We start from the raw sequence: 17,136 nt of genomic DNA, 5'->3' as shown, positions 1-17,136 counted from the left end.
GAGCTTAAAAATCCATTGAGATCAGAGTGACTAGCTGAAGATGCAACTTCTAACTTCCGAATAAGCTGATAGGTTGGCCGAAAACTAAGGTATGTGTGTGTAAGTTGATGAGGTTTCCTGTCCCTACTTGACATGGTAAATATTCCTGATAATGCATTTCCAATTTTAAATGAGGAGATAGACTTCTTCAAATATTTAGGTGCTTAAATATCCTGATACAGAAATGCTTAAAATACTAAAGCTGCCTTCGTGAATGTCCAAAATCCTTGGATCCTGGATAACACTTCTCTAGGACTTGAAGGTAAAAATCCAGTGTCTTTATTACCAGTTCACCTGTATATCAGCTGTCACCCTGTCTGATGAGAAGCTGGGTATCTAATATTTTCAGAGGTTGTTTAGAAAATCCCATTGTGGCAAATTATGGACATACAGCATGCCCAGTAATATAAGTGTCGCCATAGATGATAGAAGCAGATACCAAACATTCTTTTTCCTTTTTCTCTTTTGTTGTAAATTGTTTATCCTTGAATAGAAATAAGGAAAGCTTGACTGTTTGCCCAGATTTGCAGCTGCTCTCTAAAGGGAGAAAAAGCTCAGCAACAAATTTGGAAGTTACTCTGCTGGCATAATCTGTCTGATGGTGCAGTGCAGTGGTTGAGCTATGGCTTCAATGAACTGGAATCCCAGTATAGGAATAAAGTTTTTCTTACTTGGCCTAGAGCAGAGGCACGTGTTGATAGTGACTTGCTATCTGTGAGGTGAATTCCTGCTGTGGAACTGTAAATGATGTCAGGGAGGAGTAGAGAGAAGATAAGAACTGCTGAGGGAGATAATATTGGTAAGATGCTTGCTAGAGATGGTTCCTACATCTGGGCCTGGAGCAGCTGACACAGTGGTGAGGGCCATTCTGAAAGGATAATGGCTGGTGGTACATGTTGCCAGTAATCTGTAGGCTGGAAAGCCTGTGGCTTTGAGCAAAGCCTGTGTACCACCAGGAAATGCTCTGTGAAGGAACAAGTTTGCCTGTTATGAAGTGAATAAGAACCCCCTGTTTTTTATCAACAATGAAAGCCAACAAATACAAGATCAAACAGCCATCAAGAAATAATACAGCTAAGGTTAACACACTGGTGAGGCCTGGTAGTTGGAAGACTTGCATCTATCTGTCCAGACTGATGCTTTGGATAAAGCCAGCAGGATTGGAATAATTAAAATAGTGATTTAGCAAAGACTGTAGAGATGGCAAACTTTATTTTAAAAGTCTGGGAAACAATTCTGAAAACTCTTGGTTCTTTCTTCCAGTGATGTGGAGATTCTGTGTGTCTCCTTTCTGAATTAGAGATAGGAAGGGTTATATATAGACTATTAACTGTCTTGTACAGACGGGTGGGGAAACACTGTAAGCTCTGCTGGCGTTTACTAGTGTTGGAAAGCTTGTGAGTTTAAGAACTGAGACTAATTGGTGTGCTGCCCTTCTTTTTGGTTGTCACATCAGCCTTTATTGGATGACCATGCTGGCCTGATGTAAAATTTCCGTTAATGCTCTCCTCGATCAAGTAATCTGGGATTTTAATGCTGCTGGGAAGGGAATAAGGTTCTGCTATTCCTGCTTTCTCATCCTTCAGTGGGAAACTGGATTCTTACACAGGGGTGCTATGTTTTAACCACTGGGTTTTTGTAATGCACCAACTATTGCAGCTTGTTACCAGAATATAATGATTGACCCACATTTTTCAAATTTTTAAGGTGGCCTTTCACAGTTAGCATGAGTGTTTCTCAGTCTACCCAAATATTCTCTCCATTTCAGTGTTTAGCTTATGATAAATAAAGAGTGAGTTTGGTGACAAAAAAGTATCTGTTGTGGATTTTCCTTTACTCCTCAAGCATGTGCAGGGAGTTTAGCTCTGTAAGTGCTCTTATTGTCTGTGATATTAAGGGCTTCTATAAACATATCCACATTCTGATCTGGAGAAAAGAGCACTCTGACCTTTTTCAGTGTAAGCAGTGCTTTAAAATGGTAGCTGGTCAGGCCTTTAAAAAATTATTTTCATATTTGGTACTGTGGCCTCTACCAAAGCATTAATAAGGGTGTTAAGAAATTGAATTTGACATGGGAACAGGAGTTATCTGTTAAACCAGTCCTAATGTTGGTAAACTGCCATGGGGTGTAGAGGTAGAATGACATTAGTGTCTATACAGGGAATGTTACCATTATAAAACATGACCTCAATGGACTGAAGAGGATGGGCTAATGTTCCTGTGAAAGGCCAAGCATCACAGGACATAACATAGGAATCTATTGAGTACTTGACATTTCTGCTATGTTGCCGGAGGCCCAAACAGAGATGTACAGGAGCTCTGCTGGGACAGTGGAAACAGCATTCTTTGTACATGATCTTTGTATTTTATTTAAAACAGAAAATGGGAAAGCCCGTTCCAGTATATACAAGCAGCATCTAAACATTGCATCACAAGTAAATAGGTCTCTATCATTTATCTAGGGATTTTATATATGTTCTCACTTTCCATTTGAGGGGTTGAGCTGCATTCCAGCCCACCCATGCTATTGTTCTAATCTGTTTAGAAGTTGCCTGTGCCAGCTTTACTGCAGTTGCCGCTCTGTAACTGTGAGAAGTTGGCTCTTTGGATAGTACACGACGGGATGCTGGTCAGTCTTAGCTTCTGCACCATTTCTGTCTCTCATCATTTGAGAAGGTCTTTAATGCAACGTAATGAGATTAGGGTTCATTTGTTCTTGGGTTCCCAACTAAGTTTTAAAGGGTAAAGAGCATTTGAGGTCACTGCTTATTCCAAAGAAAGACTGACATTCCTATCAAGCCATGGTTCTCTGGAAATGTGAATTAGTTCACTAGACAGCTCCAGTAGTCTCACCCTTGCTGTACAGTCCTGTATTCCAGCTCTTGTTTTATATTGATTTTCATGCCATTATGTTTCCACTCCATGATATTTATTTTAATGTATATAAACATTTTGTAAATCAAGTGAAAAAGAGGATAGTGATAAGAAAAATAGTATGAATTGCCAAATGTCTATCCAACTAGATGAAGGAATAGGTAACACATCATGCTTGTATTTTCATTTAGCCTTTTTTTTTTGCCTCTTCTGTATAATAAGTGTTAATGATAATGTTATACAGTATTATCTTTGTTAATACCTCCATCTGCATGCTTATCCAGGAGAAAGAGAGGAAAATTGAAGAGGATATGTCACCGATGCAGTAGTGTAAGCGGCCTGAAGCATAGCAACCAATGGGAACTCCTTTCTAAAGGTTTGAAATCTGAACTGTGCTGTTCAGAGCATCCCTACTGTGCGGAATATTCACTTTAAACAAAATGCACAGCCTCGCGGGTAGGGCAGATAAGCTTCCTTGATAGATTTTTGCATGCTTCCTGATAAAAGCCTCACACTTGGCAAATCATAATGTGACTCTTCGTGGCTCAGGCCGTGTATCAGCATACTTTAATGCACAGCATAGCATGGATCCAAATCCCAGAGTAACCAGCAGGGTGATGTTTTATCTTCTTGACACTCTGAATAAGACTCTTAATCCAAAAGTCACTTTTTAATCCAAATACAAGGATGTCCTTTTCCTGTGATTTTTTTTCAGTTTCAAGCCTATTAATAGATCTGTGTGCTTATAAAACATGAGTTAATGGAGCAGACTTTGTTTTTGAGGTTAACACGAATTCCTCAAAAGTTGTTGCTGTGAATGTTTGCTTTGATGGCTGGGAAACTACCATTACTGTCTGATGTTGATTAAGCCTTATTTGGATACAGAAAAATGCAATTTAAAACTGAAACTAATGCAAAGGTGGAGGAGGTAATTTAAAAGTTATAGTGCCAAGGTTATTGTGAATTTTGTAGTTCTATTCCTTTGGGATGTACAGATGTTTTCATCCTTTCACTTAAAAAAATGGATTGTCCTATTGGTAAATGTTAAGATTTTAGGCAAAAGAACACTTGCACTTTATTTATTTTGTGTATAATAAACTTATTGCAGCAAGTCAAGTATACCATAAATGCGTTAAGATCCAAAATTATGGAATTTAGGAACATTCAGATAATACTAAAACTGAAATGATCATGCATCTCAAATACTTTAACTTGAGTGATTATATGTTTGTAGTTCCCTCATAACCTTTTTTCCTGTTGCTTAGACACAAGATGTGTTTTAAATAAAAAAATCAGACAATAGGATTACAATGCAAAACAAATTTAGTACAGGTGATGAATTGCACATCACTAATTGGAAGAAGTGAAGACTTTGATGGTTTTTAAGTAAATATGGAACTAGATTGTATAAACTCTCCAATGCCTAAGTGCAATTAATAAAATAAATGTACTTGTAAAAGCAGAAACACTGCAAAGCCTCCTTAGCCAGACTGGATTTGAAAAAAATAAATCAGTAGGGTTTTGACTGGTTTTTGTATATGAAATGAAAGGAACTGAATGTTATTTTTAATTAGACAAATGACAATGAATAAAAATGAAAATTAGGGAGGGGGGAATGGAGATAAATAAGCTAAGTTATTACTACTTGATCTGATAGCAAACCATCTGGTAATATGCTGTCAAATCATTATGTATCACTTATATGACTCAGTGCTAATTAGATGTGCACGGATTATGCAGACTCCCTGTGCTTTCAACATTGGTAGAATGTTTTAAAAATATCACTTGCAATATTAGTATGACATGTACTTGTTATGAATTTCTGACAGTAATGCAAGCTATTTTTTCACTAGAAGGTATCCCAAGCACTTCAAAGACTGTTCAAATTTTGATTTGTTAAAAAACGAAACAACAAAAAACCCCAATAGACGCTAAGAATTAGCTCAGCTGGTTAGAGCATGGTGCTAATAACACCAAGGTCACAGGTGTGTTGTAACAGGGAGACTACCGAGGTGAAACAATTAGAACCGCTCAAAGTTCAACAAAACAGCATTTATTACAAAGAAGTAGCAAACAAAACAAGAAACCAAGAAACAGGAAAAGGAAACAAGCCCTAAGACAACCCCCCACTCACTCAGGTGTTATTCACACAGTTGCAGTACATACTGACCCTAAAATATTCTCAATATAATGAGCTCCTGCATTCTCAGGGCGTCAGTAGGCTTAACATGTTGGCAGGCATCCCTGCAAGGAATACTTGGTCTCCAGTGTCAAGCATGCTGCCCCCCTCCCCCCGAAGAAAAAAACTGTCTGCTTTTTATACAGTTAATCTGGGATGTCTACCTGGGCAAGTGTGGCCAGCACTGCCCAGTTAGAGGCCTTCAGTCCCATCCCCCATTATGTAAGTGATACCTCTCCTGTGCATGTGTGCTGCACATCCAGGGTCTTCCCTAATGAGTCTGGGGGCTTACTTCAACACCCTCCTCTTCATTTTCTCCTTCAATTGTCATTGAAGAGCCATCAGCCAATAGCCAGGCCCCAATTAATTTCAGTTTACGAAATATGCTTCCTTCAAGGACGAAGTTCCCATTTATCAGTTCTTGTTTTCTCGTAACCTGGCAGGAAAAGAACAGACTCTTCCAGGTCTGGACCAAGCACAGACCAAAAAGTAATAGCATCTAGTTAAGCACCTGTAGATGCCATTCACTTAAAAGTTGGTCTCAATGATCCATGTGGGTCCCTTCCAAATCAGAATATTCTATGATTCTGTGAATTTATTTTTTTTCTCTTTTTCATTAACTTTCCAAAAATCTACTGACTGAGAAGTTAGGCCTGGACAGCATGAAAAGACAACTACATAGAAAAATACACACTACAGGTTACAGTAAGCATGCTTTGAAAGAGCATGTAATAAAGTGCCTTGTAAAAGTGTGTGCATTGCACACTATGCTTATGCATGCACAAATCCAACACTTCCTTTTTCTAAAAAGAAATGTAGGGGTGTTATTTTTCCACTCTCATTGTCATAAAGTCAACAATTGCCACAAATGAAGGACTATAAAATTTTTCTTTGAGTGTTTATAGCATTTCTATAGCTACACTTAGAATAAATTAACTATTATATATATTTACCTATTTAAACATGCTGCCACATAAATCCATTAATAAAATGTATTCTGAGAGTTTAAAACTTCAAACTGTCTTCATATGAAAGCTGTAAAAATCTGTTGGATGGAATATCAGATACTGAGAGTTAAAAATCAACACAAAGGCCACATAATTAGTAAGTCAGCAAACTTCAAAATTCTTTTGAAGAAATGTCTCAAAAATTATGTATCCTAAACTACAGAAATTATTTTTTTGAAGAACAAAAATTCAATATGCTTGACTAAGAAATACTGTGTGTATTCTGGAAATTAAGGGCCTCTAAAGGGAGCTTGTTTACTTGTCATGTGACCATTAGATTCAGTTATGAATATGGGGAAAATAAGACAGCGCAAACCTATACTTGTATATAGGACTAGCAAGTACGAAGAAAGAAGTAATATTTGAAAAAATATCAGAGCATTCTAGTACAGGGATGTAGATCTTAACACAATAATACTTTCTGTAGTGTGGGTGCTTCTGTAAATATGCATGATTTGCTGTGTGTAGTTTCCTGTATGTATATTCATAGATGATTTGGAAGAGTTGAAGGTAGCTCAACAAGCTGGCGGAATGCTTTATAGCGTAAAATGCATAATCTGCAAAGTGGTATAAATAAACATTTACATTTACTTATAGAATTACTTGCACAATAAAGAGATATATGCTTATCAGAGCATTTTTTTTTTATTTTAGACCTAGTCATGTAATATTCCTCTAGGATGAGGGCAAAATTCAAACCAAAAGTGAGATGTACACTTTTAACAGTGACTGTCATTAGTGATGTCCTGGTGAATTTTTTCAATATGATGAACTTGTTTAAATTATTTATAGTTAATGGGTGGCTGCCTTTATAAAAAGTTACTGTACTTTGAACACAGGCTAGATTCATCCATGTATGAAAAATGGATTGTCATGCAAGAGATTTCATTTTAGTAGTGTAATAGTAAAGTCCATGCACTGCTTGAAACATGCTGAAGACTGATCCCTGTGAGAGGCCCCAGCTGGGTGGGCTCAAAAAGTGAGAAACTAAAATAACAAGGGCATTAAGAAAATGTTGGTGAAAGTGTTTTGATAGCTTGACTGGATTTACCTGGGCTGTGCTAATATACATTTTACAGAGAATTTGAGCTGAAACTAAAGAAACATTAAATATTTGCCTGTTTGGAAATTTACCACATCTCTTAACCTTAAGCCTGAGCCAAGCCTTGGCATACAGTTGTGATTATTAATTAACATTAGATATGGTTTGTTGAGTTTGGATTTTGGGGTTTTTTGCTCTTACATCAATAAAGAAAAACAAGCTTATGTATAACTTCTGGACATTAGGTGGCACTATTGCCTCGTATAAGCTGCCATATAGATGCCTTCTAGCTTAACTATCTCAGTGTTGGCTCAGCTCTCTTTTTTCCTTTAGCATAACTATGTAAGGCAAGTGAGAAAGCAGAACTATTAGCCTTCTTTTTTTTCCCCCCCTTTTTTTTTTTAGTTTGATTTTAAGCAATCATCTTGCTTAAATAGTAATGCATTTTTGACCAAGGTCTGATGTTGCTCAGTTTAAGGAAGTGATGTTTGGATTTCAAGTGCTAAAATGGGAAGATATTCTGTATAGCCAAACTGCTTTCGTGTGTGAGAACTCCAGCCTGTGATGAAACTGTGCACTAATGTAAAAAGCAAGAATAGCACCTGTGTGTTTTATTGTTTTTAATAAAAGTTCAGTTTAAAATTATTTTTTCATTAAGAGCTGATTTCTGTCAGTGACAGGACTGACATATCAGATACCATTATGTGTTTTTTTAACTGCAGGATCTCCTCTAAGTTTACTTCTAAGATGTGTTTAGGTCTTTTTAATTGGACCCTGATCTCCTTGCTGGCAGGTACAAAGTTTGTTCCAGATTAGAAGACTGGTATAAAAACATATAACAAATACATCTTTTAGTTATTGGCATAAATTTTTTTCCAGGGTTCATTAAATTTATTGTACAGAGCAAAGTACTCTAATATTAGATAACTATAGCATTTTGCCATGAAATTAATTAAAGTAAACTGTCAGAGACTGCATTTTGAAAATTGTCTGACCAGTTACAGAGGGGTTACTACTGTGGAAGTGAATGAGCCAGTAAACAGGAATACAGTGTTTCAATTAATTTTTACTTTATGGCTGTATTTGAGGTGAAAGTGCAGAATTAAGTTTTGTGGTTGTTTCAATTAGTCTCATGGCACACTGTCGGAGTTACACAGATCAGTGTCACTACTGACTTACTTGAGGGAAGGCATGCTGATGAAAGCTGGAAGAATAATAGTGAGGGGTTTTTTTAATTAAAAAAACCCCCAACACTGTTTCCACGTATCAACCTTGTTCCCTGTTCAACCTAAAGATACAAGCTTAGCCTAAATAGAAATCTGCATAGAAGCATTTCTTATTGTTTGAAAATGTTGCCATCCAGTTGAGTTTTCAGAAACAGGACCAAATCGTGTATCAGTAGTATCTGCTATAAATTGCTTATGAACCTGCCAAAGTTTCCACTGTTAAGCCTTCTAAGGAATGTGTTCTCTAGAATCTGAGCCAACTGCAGAATTAGAGAACAGATTATTAAAATAAATTTCTTGCATTATCTGTTTGTCTTGCATGATCTGACCAGCTCTCTCTGTTTATATTGCTCTAGAATTGATCACAGTGAAGTTCTTCAAGATCTTTCATCCTTCTTTTAGAGCCTCACAAGTAAACTTGGAGTAACAAATAATTCAGTTTCAGAGCTGAAAAGTGAGGCAGAAGCTTTAAACACATGAGAATGGATGAGAATCAGTGATTTAATACTGGAAGCATCCTACCTTTTTATTCTTTTTAGTGGTAACAGAAATTGGAAAAAACATGATACTATTTCTCAAGTACTGAAAAACTAGGTAAGGACTTTTTCTAGGCCTGTCAAGGATATGATGAGAAATAGTGTCCTAAAATTAGAGCAAGGAAAATTTAAGTCTTACATCAGAAAGAAGCATTCTAGTGATGAGAAGTAAATACTGTGTGAGACTTCTACATAGCAGCTTCTAATGGTGGGGAATTCAACAACTATCAGAATGGTTTAGACCAGTTCACTGCCTTCTGGCTGCAACTGGGAAGGAGAAGATGGAGGATGACTATGGACTGTGGTTGAAGAAGTGATGTGCTGGGTCATACTGTCTTTTCTTTCCATAGGGGCTACTCAGCTGGTACTGTACCTGTTAGCTCCAACAGGGTTTGGAGTTCAGTGTCAGCCAGAAACTGGGAGTCAATGCCTTGCACAAATGAAAAATAGTTTTGATTTCTGCTGTTTAATTGGGTTTGCGTGGCCAGGCTTTGGTTGCGGGGGAACTACAGGGGTGACTTCTGTTAGAAGCTGATAGAAGCTTCCCCCTCCATGTCCTGCAGAGTCAATGTCAGCTGGCTCCAGGATAGACCCACTGCTGGCCAAGGCCAAGCCAATCAGGAATTACAGTAATGCCTTTGTGGTAATGTATTTAAGAAGGGAAAAAGAAGTTGTTGTGCAGATGAAAATTGCAGCCAGAAAAGAGAGGAGCGAGAACATGTGAACAACTGTGCAGACACTACAGTCAGTGGAGAAGGAGGGGTAGGATGTGCTACAGGGGCTGAAGCTGCTGGGGTTCCCCTGCAGCGCGTGAGGAGCAGCCCATGGTGAGGCAGTTGTGCCCCTGCAGCCCACATGGAGGACCACAGGGGTACAGAGATCCATCTGCAGCCTGTGGAGGAGACCCACGCCAGAGCAGGTGGATACCCAAAGGAGACTGTGACCCCATGGGAGGCCCATGTTGGAGCAGGGTCCTGGCAGGGACCTGCTGACCTGTGGAGAAAGGAGCCCACTCTGGAGCAGGTTTTCCTGGTAGGACTTGTGACCCTATGGGAGACTTATGCTGGAGCAGCCTATGCTTGAAGGACTGCACCCCATGGAAAAGTGACCCATGTTGCAGCAGTTTGTGAAGAACCCATGGGATGGACTCACATTGGAGAAGTTCGTGAAGGACTGTCTCCCATGGGAGGGACCCCATGGGGAGCAGGGGAAAGTCATTTCTCTGTGCAGCGTCAGAAATGACCTATGATGAACTGACCATAATCCCCATTCCCTGTCTCCCTGCACTGCTGAGGAGGGAGTGGGGGAGGGGGATGGTGGTTTTAAGATTTATTTTACTTCTCATTATCCTGCTCTGATTCTGTTAGTAATAAATTTAATGAATATCCCCATTTCAAGTGTGTTTTGCTCATGACAGTAATTGGTGAGTGACCTCTCCTGGTCCTTATCTCAACTCAAAACCCCTTAATTATATTTTCTCTCCTCTGTCCTGTTGCAGAAGGGAGTGATAAGAATGACTTTGGTGGGTACCTGGTGTTCAGCCAGGGTCAACCCGCCACAGGTGTCTCCATGGTTTGAGAGGCAGCCCGGATCCTGCTGGGAGCAGATATGAAACAACCTCTTAAATTTCCTTCTAAGTCCCATTCAATCCCACCCATGATTTTAACATTGTACATTCTGTAGTAGATAAATTGGCTGAAGAAAAAAATGTCTATCAAACTTACTATTCAGACCAAGATCTGTTACAGTAAACTCACTGCCAAGTAAAGGTGATGACAAGACCATATTGTCACCAATTTAGAGAAGATTGTTACTGACTGTTGTGCGTTGACCGCAGTCAACAGCCGAGCATCCTCACAGCTGCTTGCTCACTCTTCCTCCTCCCCCAGCATGATGGTGCGTAAAAGGAGAGCAAAACTTGTGGGTTGAGATAAAGACACTTTAAAAAATGAAGGAAAGAGAGAGGGAAAGACCCAAGTGATGCCAAGCCAATCTCTCAGAGCAGTGTCTAGCCAATCTCCAGATATCAGCCACTTTGGAGGCTAATTACCACACCCACCACACGCACACCTTCTTCTAACCCAGCTTTTATTGGGGAGCATAACTTTATAGGGCATGGAATATGCCCTTGGCCACTTTGGGTCCTAGCTGTGTCCTCTCACAACTTTCTGCTCAATTTCTGGGGATGGATAACACCATGTAGGCTGCTGTGAAGGAAGTTAACTCCATCCTGGCCAGAACCAGTACACCAAATTTTTACAGCTTTTTAGGTAAAATTCAAGAAACTAGTTGTTTTCCATGCTGTTTGCACAAAGCTTGTAACTGAGGTTTGCTGTGTATGTCATGGGCATTTTCTTAGGATGGGCTGTGTTTTTTGTAGGGCTGTGTTTTTTGTAGTGCTATGTAAAAACTTGTTACTGCTGTTATGCTCAGTATGCTATACTGCTTGCCAACAAAGCAGTTTTTCCAGTCTCTTAACTGAGTGATTTTGATTTAGGACTGTGTATTTTAGGGGTTTGGAAAATATTTTTCTGTATAATGTTGCCATCAATCTCCTAAATTTCTTTTGATTTTTGTATATTCTCTGTGTCATGTTGACTTGATACTGCTGTATTTGAATAGTTCTCTACCACATGTGGCTTTCTGTGCTTTTTTAATCCAGTTCTCTTCGACTTTCTATATCAAAAGCAGAATGAAATAGTCCTAAGGGCACGATTGCTAGTGGACATAATCTAAAATTGCTTTGAGGCTCATCAGGCTGTGATGAGTGCAGTTGCTCTGAAGTGACACCAGGCTGTAATGGCTCCTAGGGGCCACTCCACATCTGAAAATTTCTAGAATGAGGAGTGCTCTGGTTCCTACTGTCAGTTTTGATCAATAAGCTACTCATATGGCTAACTATCTTAGCCCTTGTTTCCCCTTAAACCAGTCAGAAGGACAAGGCAGATACCCACCTTTGAGCAAAGAAGATCAGGATGCAGAAGTCCCTTTCAGACATCATGAAATTTATTTTTATTGCGCAGAAGATGGTTTTTGTGCTTTTGTTCATGTCAAGGGATGGTTGTTAGATGACTAATTGTAAGCAAAGATGGTTGGTAATCTCAGAATTAAAATATTTTACCTTTAATAATGACTGATCTAATGAATTTAAACTCATATTTTGCCTAAGTGGGAGGCCTCAACAGGCAGCAAATACCAACTTCTACACTTGAAGTTAGTTTACATGCCCAAAATTGTAGACTGATTTTGTCCGTAAGGATGTCAGAATACATACCATCTCAGAATAAGAGAATAATTTAGGTTGGGATGGATATTTTGAGGTCATCTGGGCCAACAATCAACTCAAAGCTACTTCTGAAGTGGCACGGTTTTCCAACTCTGCTTGTACAATGACATGATTATTCTGCATGCCCAAGGTCCACAAGAGAACTACTTCAGCTAAAGAAACTAGCTGTTATGTTTCTGCCATTGTTTAGGGTGTTTGCATCTAAGTATAAACCTCCTCCACTTCTTGAGATTATTGGCATTAAAAGCTGTAAAACAGACATACCCCAAAGTGTTTGGTGTCACCATCTTATAGGATGAATTTTTCGAGGTTCTAAAACCTGGTTTGGATGTTGCTGTAACTACTTGTCTCTTCCATTCTCCAAGATTTTTCTTCTTTTTTTTTTTTCTGCCAAAGTGGGATGTCATAACAACTTTTGAGTTGGTTCCAGAACTGTCATGGTTTACAATGTAGCTATAATAAGGCAAAATGAAATATGTGGAAGCTATTTATGAGATATAGGACATCTTGAGGCAGTGATCCCAGCAGCTAATGCAGGTTAGTCCATGGTTGAGTGATTGTATTATTTATAGCCCATCAAACCAACAGAAATATTAAAGACAAATTCATAGGACATTATTTGACCATCCACTTCAGCGTTCCTTGAGCAGATTGCCTTGTTTTTTCCCCTGCCACTATGACTTAGTACACAGTTGAGAAGGGTAGGTGATTCTTGGTAACACTATTTCTTTTCATGTAGGAAATGGAATCAAGGGAATGTAGTTAACATGGCCAGTAAGCTCTTTAAAATATACGGAAGCATTTTGTTCCTACATGGTTTTGCTCACTTAAATCTCTTATTGTTCATCTATACTTTGACTTTTGGTTGACAAGGTAATATTTTAATAAATTGATTAAAAGACACTATCAGGTAGTTTAGGACTAACATTTTGTATTTTCAAATAGCTACACTTCAACAGGAGAAATATAAAGAGCTCAGATATGCTTCATAGAGACAGTTCTGTGTCAGATGGAAGCAGCAGGAGACCAAACAGGAGAGAGCAGTGAGTCTGACAGTTCTTTAGACAAGCTGTTCATTTGACCAAAGGAGTGGGCAATATACCCTTAGCTTATTATCAATACTGGAAAGCTTCAGTCCTCTACATCTGCCTGTAGAAGTATTACCCTTGCTTCTCCTTGATTTTGTGCAGTACAATAGACAGGAGCATCTCACAATCTCATCACCAGAACCTTGCAAGAAATCAAAATAATACTTTTTCCCCCTAGTTTTAACCAGGCAGCTATTTGTCTGCAGATACTGATTCTGAAAAGTGTTTATACTGTAGCTTTTCAGGAATATTGTGCTAAAAATAGTTCATAACTGAACCTTCCTGCCAATATCGTGGTATTACATGATTTCAGGCACTTCTGAACCTATATAAGTCTCTAATCAAATTATTTAATTGAAAAATTAATTTCAGAAACTAAAACTGGAGACAACACTGAGCTTCCAAAAGTAGAAAAGGAAAATGTTATAATTGCACACAGTTCAATGTCACAAAATATTAATACTAGTTTAGGGATAATAAAGTCCTTTCTTCAGGACTCTGACAGTCTGAATTCCCTCTATGAGAGATAAGCAATTTTCAGGTAGACTGGATAAATTTTTTTTTCACTGTTAGGGTGGTCAGGCACTGGAATAGGTTGCCCAGGGAGGTGGTGGAGTCACCATCTCTGGCGGTGTTTAAGAGGCATCTGGATCTGGTGCCGAGTGATATGATTTAGTGGTTTAGGGATTACAGTGGCAGTGCTGGGTTGACAGTTGGACTTGATGATCTTAAAGGTCTCTTCCAACCCTGAAGATTCTATGATTCTATGATTCTGTAATCTTGTAGTAGGGGTTTTTTGGACAGATGAGATATATCATAGAACAAAGCCAAAGAGGAGGTAGAAGTTCAGGAGCACAGAATGACTAAAGTCAACATGGTGACTCTGTGGGGAGAACAAAGAACTGTAAAGAACATCTAAGGATGATCTAAGATCTCATCAGTGAAATTTAATGTCTGAACCAACATAGCAAGAAGCAAGACAGAAGAAAGAATCAGATTCTGCAACTAAACTACGATCCTGTGGGAAGGAGGGATAGCTGAGTTATTGACTGGAGTGGAAAAAGAAGTAGGAAAGGTTTCAAGAAGAGTAAGGAGAAGGAAGGGCATTCACTTCCTAGGTTCACCTGCCAAAGGATTCAGGATTCCAAACTTGGATCTCTCTGTGTGTTTTAAACCAAAAACTTAAGAAATACAGATTTGACAAAGTTGCAGCTATTAGTTATATTCCTTATGCTACCTGAACAATACGTATTTTTGGTTTCCTTCATGGCCTTTCTTTGCAATTATGCATTTCAGAAGGTAAACCACATATGGGATCTGCACTCTGGAGACAGCAGATTTTCAGTGATGCCTACAAGAATGATCTGATTATAAATTTCGAGGCATGTAAGGGAGATTGAAGCACTGCTATCTAAGCGGAACTCTGGGACTTCTGTCAAGTTCCACAGTTTGATATATCTGTTTCTCATCAGTGGCTTGGTCTGTAACAGTTCAAAGATGTTGAAATACCTGTGTCCTGCCCTCTCCTCTGAGTGTATATACTTTGCCTCTTGGACAATCCCATAATGAGCTCCAGAAAATATGCTGCATAAGGTATTTTCACTGTTTCTGTGGCAGATGACACAGAGGAGCTGACTGCCACAGACAATTAAGCAGTCATTACTGCCCCATAAGAAAGTAATTGTCTTTATTCCTTCTTTAGAACCTTCTAAGAATCTGTGACTGATTGCTTCATGCCCAGTGTTTTTCCAGGTCCTTTCTAGCAAGTGTGTAATCTAATAAAAGCAGTCTCTATCATGAGAAATTGCTTGGTTGAACTCAGTTCCCACGACTCTCTGCTACAGCCCCGGATCGGTTCTCTACAAAGCTTTGATTGAAGGCTTTAAGACTTAGCTCAAACTTTGGAGTCCTCAAGCTTTAATTAAGAGGCAATACTTCTCAGATTAACCCAGGAAGAAGAGAGACTAAACTCAGATTACACCACAGGCTGCCATAGGGGTTGATTGGAGCGCTCAATGGTTTGGTTGTCAGGCTTACAGCGTGTGCGTGCTGGTACTGCAACATTATCAGTTCTTCTGAAAAAAATGGGGCAAGTACCAGGCCAAGTGTCGCTGAACTGAGTCATGTCTAGAGCACTACTGCAGATTTCTCCCAGGGAGAACAGTTTAGAGTACTCCAACGGGAACAAGGAAGTGTAGTTCAGATCTGAGTGATGCAGACTATCAGAGCTTTCATGCTTAAGCTCACTGCCTAGCGTTTGACAAGTGTAGGTGTATTCCCAGTGTATTACTATATTAGGTTATATACTAATGGAACTATAATTGAGTTACTGTCTTGAGTGGCTGAAAGATGAAAAACTGTTTTCAAATGCTTGTTGTGATTCAAAAAGTAACTGTGTGATTCTGAACTCATTTGGATTGGTTTTACTCATTTCCACAGGATTAATCATAGCTTAAAGTTATACCTTTCCTTCTGTAACTTCCTGATTAGGACAGAGAGGTCCAACTGCAAAAACCTGCGGAAGAGCTGGAACTCAACTCACATGACTTGCAGGTCTGTCTCTGCCAACAAGGCCTTTCTATTGAAAGAAACTACATGAATACTCTGTCGTTCCTGGATTAATTAAACATTTCTCGAACAGCTGATATAACTAAGTAGTTGCAGTCAAGTTCTCTAACTCAGTAACTGCTGTTGTATCTTGTTTGTAATTTCTGTCTTTTCCCATATTATAGTCCTTCTACAGGAACAGATGGCAGAGCCACCAGAGTAAGGCACTGCTGCAGTGCCTGTACAAAAGGGCACTTGAATCACATACCAGCCTTTGCAATTGATATGCACAACTTTCCATACATATATTTATATATATATATATATGAGCGGATTATTTTGTATTTGTAGCTCCCCTTATTAATCTAAGAAGTGGGACAGCAACAGTGCTACATTTGTATTATTTATGAATGTAAGAGATATGTAATACTATAAGGAAAGGAGGATTGGCGGTGTTCTAAACCTCTGTGTTCCTTACCAAAAAGCTCATTATTTTCATCCTTTCCAAGCTGGAAATTCTCAATGGGGTAGTTAGAACAACAAACCAACACAACCTGAGTTTGTATGTGGAGCAGAATTCCAGAAAAATTTTTATTTCCTACTTTATCCTCCCAGCCCTGAATATAAGATTTAAAACACTGCAGTGCTATTTTTCTTAACAATTTGAGAACATTAGGTTTCATGGTAGAGTTCCATATATCTTGGGGGTTGTTACTGTGAAATTTTTCTTATATTTGTGAGAAGCCAAAAGGTTTATTACATCTCAGCAAAAAGTTGTTTTTTTTTTTCTTACAGACTTGCTGTGTGGGGAAACGTTTGAACATGGGTATACTTAAACCATTTTGGAAGTGAAAAGTCTTGTGTTTAGCCCGCTGTTGTGGGCATGATCTTTGTGACCTAAATACTTATGGAAACCAGCACAGAACACAAAAATAGGAGAAAGGGCAGGAAACAGTGCTGAAACTTAGAAGGAAAACCAAGTGAATGCAGACATACATGTTAAGTAGAAGGTTGCATATCTTTTACATTGTTATAGTTCTATAAATGGAAGGATAATTTTACATTTCTCTTTTTCCTGGTAATGAGCATGCACATAAAATCAGAAAGAGAATTATAGTATGAAAGTTTCTACTTCATTTGCATCAGAATTATTTTTCTTGAGGCCAGTAACTTATTTAGTGAGTCAGAATGTCAACAGCAAGCAGTTGTTCTGTAAGGCAAATAACAAGCTGTGGTTGCTCACACTTGTGCTTCATTTTCCCTCTCTCAACCACCTGCAATATCGGGGGGGGGGGGGGGGGGGGGGGGGGGG

Source organism: Neopelma chrysocephalum, unplaced genomic scaffold (genome assembly GCF_003984885.1).
Source record: "Neopelma chrysocephalum unplaced genomic scaffold, ASM398488v2 Primary Assembly neopelma1_43, whole genome shotgun sequence".
Classification (NCBI taxonomy): Eukaryota; Metazoa; Chordata; class Aves; order Passeriformes; family Pipridae; genus Neopelma; species Neopelma chrysocephalum.
The sequence above is the reverse complement of the archived record's forward strand: the minus strand, read 5'-3'. Positions refer to the sequence as shown.